Source organism: Elephantulus edwardii, unplaced genomic scaffold, assembly GCF_000299155.1.
Source record: "Elephantulus edwardii isolate Elephantulus edwardi_28Jun2011 unplaced genomic scaffold, EleEdw1.0 scaffold00135, whole genome shotgun sequence".
Taxonomy (NCBI): Eukaryota; Metazoa; Chordata; class Mammalia; order Macroscelidea; family Macroscelididae; genus Elephantulus; species Elephantulus edwardii.
The window spans coordinates 8,490,802-8,502,017 of record NW_006399885.1 but is presented as its reverse complement, the minus strand read 5'-3'; the positions used below and the strand labels follow the sequence as shown (position 1 = coordinate 8,502,017).

Below are 11,216 nucleotides of genomic sequence, written 5' to 3'. Positions count from 1 at the left end.
AAAAAAGTAATGTAATGTATTATGCTGATTGATTTGCTAATGTTGAACCATCCTAAAATTCCACTTGTTCATGAAGTATGACTAAAAATACAGGTGAGTTCCGTTTGCCTTATTAGCCTTGTCTTCAGAATTTTTACATTTATATCCATTAGATATATTTGCCTATAGTTTTCTTTTAGTGTTTTTATCTGGTTTTAGTATTAGAGTTATATATGCTTTATAGACGAGGTTAGGGAAGATTCCTTCCTTTTTTATCTTTTGGAAGAATTTTGAAAATACGGATAGGAATTCTCTAAAAGTTTGGTATAAGTCTGCATGCAAGAATCTATTTGGTCCAAGACGTTCGTTCCTTTTGTTGCTGGGAAGTTTTGATCATTGAATCTGTCTGTTGTTGTTGTTTACCATCAAGTCAGAACTGATCCATAGCTGACCTTCTAGAAGGTTTTCAGAGGCAGTAAATCATACGTAAATGCCCACCTTTCTCCCATAGAGCAGCTAATGGATTAAAACTATGTGCTTTGGGGGTTGTAGTGCAGTTTCATCAAGGTTATCCTGTTTGTTGCTATACAGAGATAATTTTCACTTCAGTCTTCCTTACAGCTCTCAATCTGTATTATTTATATTTAATATAAATATTTTCTAAAGGCTCCTTAAAAGCCCTGTTTTTATTTACCTCTGTGTGTGTGTGTGTGTGTATGTCTAAGAGAGAGACACAGAGAGATAAGAGATGTGGGGTGGAGGGGAGGAAGAGAGACACAAAGAGAGCTAGCTGTAACAGCTGAATAGCACTGTCTACTCATCTCCATTATATAGCTATTTGTATTATTTCCCATTCAGAACACTTTCAAAACATTCACGAACAGTGGTGATAGACTAGAATGACAGGCTAGAATGAGAATTACTGTTGATTGTGAACATGTATTTCTCATGCTCGGAAATTTATCTATTAGAAACTTCACTGAGAAACGAATATGGTATTTTGCTATATACTGAATTCTGTCCGTTTTAATTTATAATTATTGGATGACAATAGTATTAATTTCTTGTTGGTGTTAAGTGCAACTTAACTATGACTAATAGCAAACCTATGAAGAACACATCTGATGCTGCCCCATACGGTACTAATGTCACGATCTCCGTGCTATTAAAGCTCATTATGGTAGCTGCTGTTTCAATCCATCCAGGTGAGGATCTTCCTCTCTTCTGCCTCGCCTCCTTTCCCAGCATCATGTCTCTCATCATTCTCATGACAACATGCCCAAAGTGAGTGAGATAACGTTTCACTATCCCTGCTTCTAAGGAACACTCTGGTTGCACTTATTCCAAGACAGATTTTTTGTTTTGGCAGTCTACTGGGGATATTCAATACTCTTCTCCAATACCACAAATTCAAATACACTGATAATTTTTTGGTCTTCCTTCCTTATTCATGTTCAACCCAGATGCATAGTAAACAACTATCCATACCTTGGATCAGGCACACCTTAGTCTTTAGGCTGGCATTTTTGCTCTTTAGCACTTTGAAGAAGTTCCTGACAGCATATTCCCCAGTAAAATATGACTTGATTTCTTCACTGCTGCTACCACAGATGCTGACAGTGGATTCATGTAAAATGAAATTGCTAACTTCAATCTTTTCTCCATCTATCACAAGATTGTCTATTGGTCCAGTGGTGAGGATTTTTGTTTTCTTAATGTTGAGATTTTATACATAGGGTTTTCAGAGGCCTGCCATTTCAGAAGTGGATGGCCAATCCTTCTTCCTAGTCTGTCTTAATCTGAATGTTTAGATTTAGAGGAGTATCTGACAGACAGAAATTTGTGGAGTAGTGAAAGATAAATACCTCATTTTGGAGTTGACCATTAGTTACAGTGTAGTCCCTGCCCTTAGCCCAGTGCCTTGACCCACTTATTTCCCAGCTCCACCCTCCAGCAAGATACCACTTCACTTCTATCAAATGCCTTCAGAATTAATCTCCCATTGTCTGACCCATGACCTGACAGCTTGTATCTGATGCTTTCTTCTCTTCTGTGATTCCAAACGACTGGAACAGTACATCAGCAGAGAAGTGCCAGAAGTCCAGGCTGGGTTTAGAAGGGGTCGTGGTACTAGGGTTATTGTAGCTGATGTTTGATGGATCTTAGCTGAAAGCAGAGAATACCAGAAGAATGTCTATCTGTGTTTCATTGATTATGCAAAGGCATTTGACTCACTGCGTGGATCATAACAAACTGTGGCTGACTCTGAGAAGAATGGGAATCCCAGAACATTTAATCGTGCTAATGCGAAACCTATACTTGGACCAAGAGGCAGTCGTCAGAACAGAGCAGGGCAACACTGCATGGTTTAAAACTGGGAAGGGTGTATGCCAGGGATGTGTCCTGTCTCCATACCTTTTCAACCTGTATGCAGAGCAGATTATCCGAGAGACTGGGCTCTATGAGGAGAAGCATGGTGTTAGGATTGGTGGACGATCTATCAACAATCTGCGTTATGCAGATGACACAACCCTGCTCGCTGAAACTGAGGAGGACCTCATGCACTTGTTGCAGAGGGTCAAGGACTGCAGCCTTTAATATGGACTGAGGCTCAATGTTAAGAAGACAAAAATTCTCGCCACTGGACCAATCGGTAGCATCAGGATGGATGGTGAAGAGATTGAGATTGTTCACAGCTTCAGTTTGCTCAGCTCCACGGTCAACACTCTTGGCACCAGTAGCCAGGAAATAAAAAAACGTATTGTGATGGGAAAGTCTGCGGTTAGGGACCTCTCCAAAGTACTCAAGAGCAACGGTGTCTCTCTGGAGACTAAGGTCGGCCTGATACAGGCCATGGTTTTTGCAATCCTTGTTATGCAACAGAGAGTTGGACAGTGACCAGGGAGGATAGAAGGAGAATTGATGCCTTTGAGCTGTGGTGCTGGAGAAGAGTATTGAGAGTACCATGGACTGCTAGGAAAACAAACATTCATCCTGGAAAGGGTTAAACCAGGCTGCTCCTTGGAGGCAAGGGTTCTGGGGCTTTGTCTAACATAATTTGGACATGTTGTATGGAGAGATAGGTCTTTAGAGAGGGACATCATGCTGGGTAGAGTGGAGGGACAGCGCAGGGGGGGAAGACCGTCTATGAGGTGGACTGATTCAGTGACTGGGGTAATCGGGATGGGTGTGTCAGAGGCAATGAGATTGGCACAGGATAGAGCACGGTTTAGGGCTATTGTACATAGGGTTACTATGAGTCCCAAATGACTTGACGGCACATAACAACAACAATGTGGAGATATAACTCATATTAAAGATTATAGTCTACAATATATTAGATGTGGAGAAATTGTCAAAGATGTGGATTAAGAGCAAATATAAAAGACGAATGAAACTTAACTGGGATGTTTAAAGAAAAGACGATGCCATGGTGTTTCCATAGTGTCCAAATCACATAATATCCTTATTTTTTCTATCATACTATAGACATTAATAATTTTAAAAATGTACATAGGTAATAATTATAAAATGGTATGATATAAAGGGAAAGTAAAATTATCTTGTCCTGGGAATTTAATAAAATAACCGATCTCCACTACCCCAGTTATTAAGGATGTGCATACTGTCACTAATTTAGTATCCCATTATATTTGTGTTAAACAGATTTAGAAATACAGCTAGACACCTGTGCTTATATCTACAGAAAGATAAGTCTTTTTACCCTCATATTTCATGGTTTCTTAAATCCAGTAAAGTGATAAGACCATGAAACTGAAAAGACTTTAAACATTTACTTGGTTATAGCCACCAATGACTTAAAATAGGTCTAGGAAATTTTACTTGAGATAAAAGAAAATTTAATCAAATATATTCTCTCTTTAAGTATTAAATTTAGTAAATGTTCAAACATTTGGAATTAACACTTTAAAGTCTGCCTCTACCATGAGAAGGTTAAATAGAAATATTACTTTTTACAAGCCTCATCATTATATAATTCAGACAACTCTAAAACCTTAGGAGGAAAAAAGGATTTCTCAGTATTCTGATTAGTGTAGGTCTTTATTAAAATGAAAGTCTGTAACATTCAAAAGAAAAACAGTTATGGGTTAACCACTAATATCAAATTAAATAAGGCTGCACTTTCATCAGATTAAAGAAAAGTTTTCCAATAACTATATGGGGAAAATTCGATTTGGTGGCTTATCTCCAAACATATGACTCAGAAGTCTTTTAAATAAAGTCCCCTCAAATCTGCCTGGTATTTGGAAACCTATACCTCCTGATGATAACAAATTTGTTTAAAAAAGTAGTTATGGAATTACATATTAATGTATCACATTATTTGTGGAAAAAGTATCTAAAAGATATATTCTAAATAACCTTCAGTTTCTAGTCAATTTCCAGGGCACTTGAAAAAAATACCATAGACAAAATCCTTTTTTAAAAATTCTTAATAAGCATTCCCTACAATAATAATTTTTTGACTGCTAAGAAGACTGATTAAAAAGACTGATTCCGTACTAACACAATGGCTAAGAAGACTCATTCTGAATCTTAGGAAAAGCAGAATAACAGATAAACAAAAGAATATATTTTTATCGTCAATTTGTAATCGTCTCTTACAAATATATGATATTTATAGTTGTGTGTGTTAGTAAAATTATGTAAGGTACTTACTATTACTTATACAATACTGGTGTTATAAGGTGTCAAGTCAACTAAACTCACAGCTAACATATCAGAACAACAGATAACAATCTTATCCAATCCTGGGCCATTCCCTCTGATCTCTTCCATACTCAAGCTCATTACTGCAGTCAAAGTGTCAATCTATTCATTTGAAGGTCTTCTCTCTTTTTCTTTTTTTTTTAACTCTACTTTCCCCAGAATGATGTCTTTTTCCAAGGACTGGCCCCTCCTGACAACATGCCCATTAAAGAATGTGAGATGGAAGCTTCATCATCCTTGCCTTTAAGGAGCACTCTGGCTGCACTCCCTTCAAGACAGTTCTGTTATCGTTGTTTCAATACTGTTCTCCAAAGTCACAAATCAATGTCATCAATTTAGTTCTGTCAGCTGGAGTCACTGCCTAACTTTCAGATGTACAGGAAACAATTAAACACACCATTAGGCACACCTTAGTCTTTAAACATCTTTACTCTTTAGCACTTTGGAAATGTCCTTGATAAATTCCCAACTGCAACACAACTTTTAATTTCATGGCTGCTGCTACCATAGTACAAATTGTGGATCCAAGTAAAACTAAATAATTGACAACTTCAATCTTTTCTCCATCTGTCATGATGTAATTTATTGGTCCACTGGTGAGGATTTCCATTTTCTTGATATTGAGATATAATCAAGATTGAAGGCTGTAGTCTTTGATCTTATAGAGCTAGTATTTCAGATCATCTTAACTTTCCGCAAGAAAGGTTGTTCCACCTGCATAACACAAATCATTGAGCTTAATGCCACATTCTTCCATAGAATCCAGCTTCTTGAATGATTTGCTCAGCATACAGATTGAATAGGTACGGAGAAACACATCTTTCCTAATTTTAACTCACCTATTTATGAATAATAGAACCTCATTAACTGTGTTTGTTCACAATCAGAATCAAAGTCAAGCAAGTGGACAATTTATTTAAAAAAAAAGTCAGATTACTGACAAACATTCACTTTCAAAAACTAAGTGTCTAATTGGTCATTTAAGTAGAAATACTTTAGAATAAACACAGTATTATGTAAACAGAAATTAATGCAAACCTCAATGATATTTCCCTTAATAGTTACCAAATTATGTTATTTGTTCCTACATTCAAAAAAACCCCAAAAATCCTCAAAATAATCAGCTTCATGGGGAAAAGGATTGAAGTTGATATGGATCTCGCTTTAATTAGATCTACTATCAACACTCATGGAAGTAGTATAGTTACAAAATGGAATATTATGCAGCACTGAGAAAAAGAACTCTTGAAGTATTTTATACAAAATGGGTGACCATGGAGGACATTATGCTGAATGAAATATCTCAGTCACAAAAAGACAAATACTGCACAATGCCACTGTTATAAAACAGGACTGACATGGGGTTTGGGGGAAAACTAAGAAAACAGTGGATAAATATGTACATGGCATTGAAACAGATGAGGGTGAGAACTGTGTAAAAGGAATATATGATTAGGTATTATTGGCATGACAAGAGTCCAGAATAAGAGCTGCACAGTAAAGTGGACTTGAGGCAGGGGGAAGGGAGTGGACTTCATAAGAACATTCACACACACACCCCGCCAAGAAAAAAGTGAACTGAGGTGGAGGAAGGGCGAGGAGGAAAATGTGCAACAATGAATGAATGAATGAATGAATGAATGATTAGTAATCCAAGTTCTCTATAAACACTTTTTAAAATTTCAATTTAAAAAAATCCAATAGTGTACTGCATTTGGCAAATCTATTGCAAAGTACCTCTTTAAAATGCTCAAGAGGAAGGATGTCACTTTGAGGGCTATGGTGCATCTAACCCAAGTCAAGGTGTGTATTTTCAATTCCTTCATATACATGTGAATGCTGGGTGGGAGAGGTTAGAAGCAGAAGGATGTGGGTGTACAGGGGAAGAGGATATTAATGGTTGGGCTGTACAATTTGATGGGTGGGTGGGCTGAGGAAATTGAAAGAATTTGTTCGAATTTGTATCAGAACTCTGTAAATAAAACTAGTGAAAAAATTAAAAAAGCAAGACTGAAGATAAATTGATAGCTTTGAATTACAGTGCTGGTGAGAAATATTAAATATATCATAGACTGCCAAAAGAACAAATCAAGTCTTATTACAGTCTTGTAATAAACACAACCAGAAGTTCCTCAGAAGGAAGGATGGTGAGACTTTGCCTCAAGTACTTTGTATCTGTTATCAGGAGAGGCCAGTTCCAAGAGAAAGATATACTTGGTAAAACAGGGTCAGCAAAAACAGAGGAAAACTGTCAACAAGATAGACTGTCGTAATGGTTGCAGCCACAGGCTTTTGCAGAGATGTGGTGTTTCTTTCTGTTGTATATGGGGTAACTTATGAGTCAAAGCTGGCTCCACTGGGCCTACCACCACCACTCGTTTCAAAATAGTTAAGATTAGAAATCTGAAGTGCCCCAAGTACATTCCACTATGCAACCTTAATTGTGGACTCGTGATAACCATAATCTCTGTAAATGCTCATTAAAATTATTTAAGAAGGAAAAAAAATAATCTGAAGTGCACAGAATAATGCTTTCATTCCAACTGCTCAGTTACTTTGCTGCTTAGTCTCTCTTGGTGTAGGGAAAATCTCCCAGTTTTTAGCACCTAATTTTTCTTTACTGAAGAATTTACTGGTTCACACAATCAATGAATGAATGAGTGAAAATCTAAAGTTCTCAGGAAATGAGCGTTAAAAATCACAATTAAAATAAGATGTTATTTAAAAAAAAACCTGTGCCTTTTTAGCCAGAATAACCATCTTTACCAACACAAACCACACAGAGTATCACACGTCCTCACTTTCATAACACACTAAGCAAACATTTTTCTCTCAAAAATTAGAAAAACAATAAAGAGGAAAACTCTGCTACCCACATGTAAACTCTCCTTAGAAAAATATATTCCATAAAGAGTTGCTGCTATCTTGACTTATTCAATAATTTCAAGAAGTTTATATAAACATTTGAGTCTATAGTATTCCAGACTTCACTTTTTCTCTTTGTCCAGTTAGACCACCTTCAGACCTTAGAACAGCTGAGGACGTAATAGTCTACAAAGCAGTGGCTTTCAAGCCTTTTTGTTTACAAACCAAAGGGAGGGAGGTGACTATTAAACTCACTGCAATCAAGATGGCTCTGACTGACAGTGAACCTAAAAATAGGGCAGAAGTACCCCATATGCACTGAAGGCTGTAACCTTCACAGGTTTATCACCAGGTCTTTTCACCCGTGGATCCACTAGTGGGTTCAAACTGCTGATGTTCCATTCACAGCCATGTGTTTTAATTACTGTGCCCATAGGACTCTTTCATTCATTAATGACAAAATTTACATATAAACAAGTATGATGGAAACAAAGTTGATGTGACATACTGCTTTTCTACCATCTATGATATGCTCTGATACTTCCTCTATTTTATTTAATTTTAAAAAAAGAGAAAAATGCTGTTGTATTAAGTGATTTCCTGAGTCACTTCTAGCTTATAGTCATTGATCTTGGAGGAAAATCCAATGATTCTGTAATGAGACTTTTAGTTCTGCAATTAACCAAAATCAAGTCAACCAACCCGGTTTCTCCATTTCGCTACTTAGACAGTAAGAAAAAAGGCCTCGAGACAGTGCCATCTTCTGTTCCACATGTCTTCAATGCAATGCCGAAGTCCAAACGGAACAAGAAAGATTCCTGAACCAAAACTGCCAGAAAGGTTTGGAACTGAAACATGACTGAAGAGCTTCAGAAAGGTGTGGACATGTACAAGTATTTCTTGATCTTCTCCGTGGGCTAACAGGAGGACCAGCAAGCTGAAAGACATCCAGAATGCCTGGAAGCACAGCCGGGTGTTCTTTGGAAAAAACAAGGTGATGATGGTAGCTTTACATGGACTGAAGGGTAAAGTTGGTCTCCTTTTCATCAATCATACTAAGCAAGAAGTGAATGAGTGGTTCGCTAAATTCTCAGAAACGGACTTCAGCCGAGCAGTAATAAAACAGCTTTCACAGAGAGCCTGGATCCTAGGACCATGGAGCGGTTCACGCACTCCAGGAGCCACAGCTGAGGCAGCTGGGCTGCCCACTGCCCTCAAGAAAGGTTAATGATTGTTTTCTCTGACTATAAGGTATGCAAGGAGGGCAATGTACTGACCCTGGAGCAGGTGCATGTCCTGAAGTTTTTTAGGGATGATACGGCTTAATTCAATCAAGAACATGTGTGACGCACAGTCTGGAAGGTTTGAACAGATGGGCAATGACTTGAGAGTGCAACCGAGTCAGAAGAAGAAAAGTCAGAGCAAGAAGATGATGACTGACTCTGATGCTCAGAGGAGGCCGGTGGCACATCCCAGGGCTCCCCTTGCATGGACCAGCAGGACTGTGGCCTCCTGCTTGAGAGAACACCTATTACTTCTGTTACAGAAGAAGAAAAGGGAGAGTGTATTTCTGTAAAGAGCATCAGCAGGGCTACTTCTTAAGGACAACAAAAGGACCTTTTCATACAAAAAGGAGCTTTTAGATTTGTGTTTTTGTCTAGACTGCAGGATTCTTGTTCACCTCATGAGCCAGCTTCCAGTTTTAGGCACTATCTGACCACCGTGGTCAGCAGCCACCAGGGCCCAGGGCTTGCTTCTCCAGCCCTTCTTTGAAGAGGGATCTTCTGAGGAAAATAAGTACCCTTGTTCCTCATTCCCTTCCCCTGCAAAGGAAAAAAAAAACAAAAACAAAAACCAAAAAACACAGCTGAGGGCCTGTGGATGGCAGGCTTAAGCTGAGCCAAGAAAAAAGATGCTGCTGGAGCTAAGAGCAAGGAGCATTCATGTGTTCTCCCCAGCCACGGTGGTGGGGGCAGAGGAGAATGTTACTGCTCTTGGTGGCATCTCCAAATACAAGCTGATGCCAAGCGGTTCCAATTCTAAGTAATTAAGGGTATTTCTGAAAAAAGGAAAAGTTATTGAGTGTACCCTGTTAGAGCCCCTCCTTCCTACTGCTGAGATCAGCCAAGGAAGATCTCTTCTCAATGATTGATGGCTTCTGATTCTTTTTTTTGTTTTTTTCTTAATTATTTTTAAAGTTTACAGGAAACCTGGATTTTCATTCATTCACTGTTGTACATTTTCCTCCCTAACCAACCCCCAATTTGCTTTTCTCTTTAGAAAGATTCATGTTGCACAATTTCTTCCCTCCCCTCCCCCAGTCCATTTTGCTAGGAACCTCTAATTCTGAACTGTTGTCATATAAATAATACCCAATCATTTATTTCTTTTAGATAATTCTTTCCTTCATCTATTTTAATGCAGTGTTCATTATATATCCCCTCTTTTCTTAGTCCCTCACCAAACTCCATGTCAGTCTTGTTTTTTAACAGTGTCATTATACAGTACTTGTCCTTTTGTCCTAAGATAGTTCACTCAGCACAATGTCCCTCTGGGTCATCTATTTTGTATCATATTTTATCAGTTCCTTATTTTTCAGTGCTGCATAGTATTCCATTGCATGGATATGCCAGTTTCTCTTCCATTCATTTGTTGATTAAGCACTTGGGTTGCTTCCATCACTTTGCTATTGAGAACAACATAGCATTAAACATAGGTGTGCATCCTCTGAAGATTCTGATCCATATTTTTGCCCCTTCTCATCAGGCAGCTATGGAAACAAATGTATCAAGTTTACCTAGGCCTGGGCTACACTGAGGGCTGTAGTCTGAACAGCCTGCTTTATTCAGGCACTAAGTGTCTAGGTAGAGCTCAGCCCCATTCTTTCCATATTGTGAGGAAGTATTGGAAGAATATGGAAAAGTAAACAAGTTTTGGACAGGGGTAACAAGGAGAAGACAGGCTAAGTAGTTAAAGCAAAATGGTTAGCATGAGGATGAAAACAGCTAGCATAAGGACCAAGGGAGAGAGTCTCTTTCTAGTGAAAATAGCTGGGACATTCAGGGGCAAACAGATGCCAGGCCTGATCAAAGGCGTCCACGGCAGCAGGCTCCAGTGGCCCTTTCTCTGCTGAAGCCAAAATCTGCTGCAGGTACTTAAAAGTGGTCATGCACAGGATGACCCCATGCCCACCCAGCAAGGGGTGATGGCCAGATTGCAGCACACTTCTACTTAGTGACATTGGTCACCTGCCAAGATTTAACTGTTGTTGTCATGTGCCGTCAAGTCGCTAGCGACTCACAGCGAGCCTATGTACAACAGCCCTAAACTCTGCTCTGTCCTGTGCCAATCGCACCTTCTCTGATACACCCATCCCCATTACTGAATCAATCCCTAGTCACTGAATCAATCCACCTCATAGGGGGCCTTCCCCTTCTGCACTGTCCCTCCACCCTCCCAAGCATGATGTACCTCTCCAAGGACTTGTCCCTCCTTGCAACATGTCCAAAGTAAGGTAAACAGAGCCTTAGAATCCTTGCCTCCAAGGAGCTGCCCAGTTTGGCCCCTTCCAGGATGAAACTGTTTGTTTTCCTAGCAGTCCATGGTACATTCAATACTCTTCTCCAGCACCACAGCTCAAA

General features: G+C 38.9%; 1 protein-coding gene and 1 pseudogene across 2 annotated transcripts in view; one reads left to right on the top strand and one right to left on the bottom strand.

Moving 5' to 3' along the window:
- The window catches only part of CDK8 (cyclin-dependent kinase 8), a 174,300-nt gene that overhangs the window by 43,175 nt on the left and 119,909 nt on the right, over window positions 1-11,216 (bottom strand). The gene's annotated exons all lie outside the window — the stretch shown is intronic.
- LOC102871928 lies at window positions 8,362-9,015 on the top strand (annotated as a pseudogene).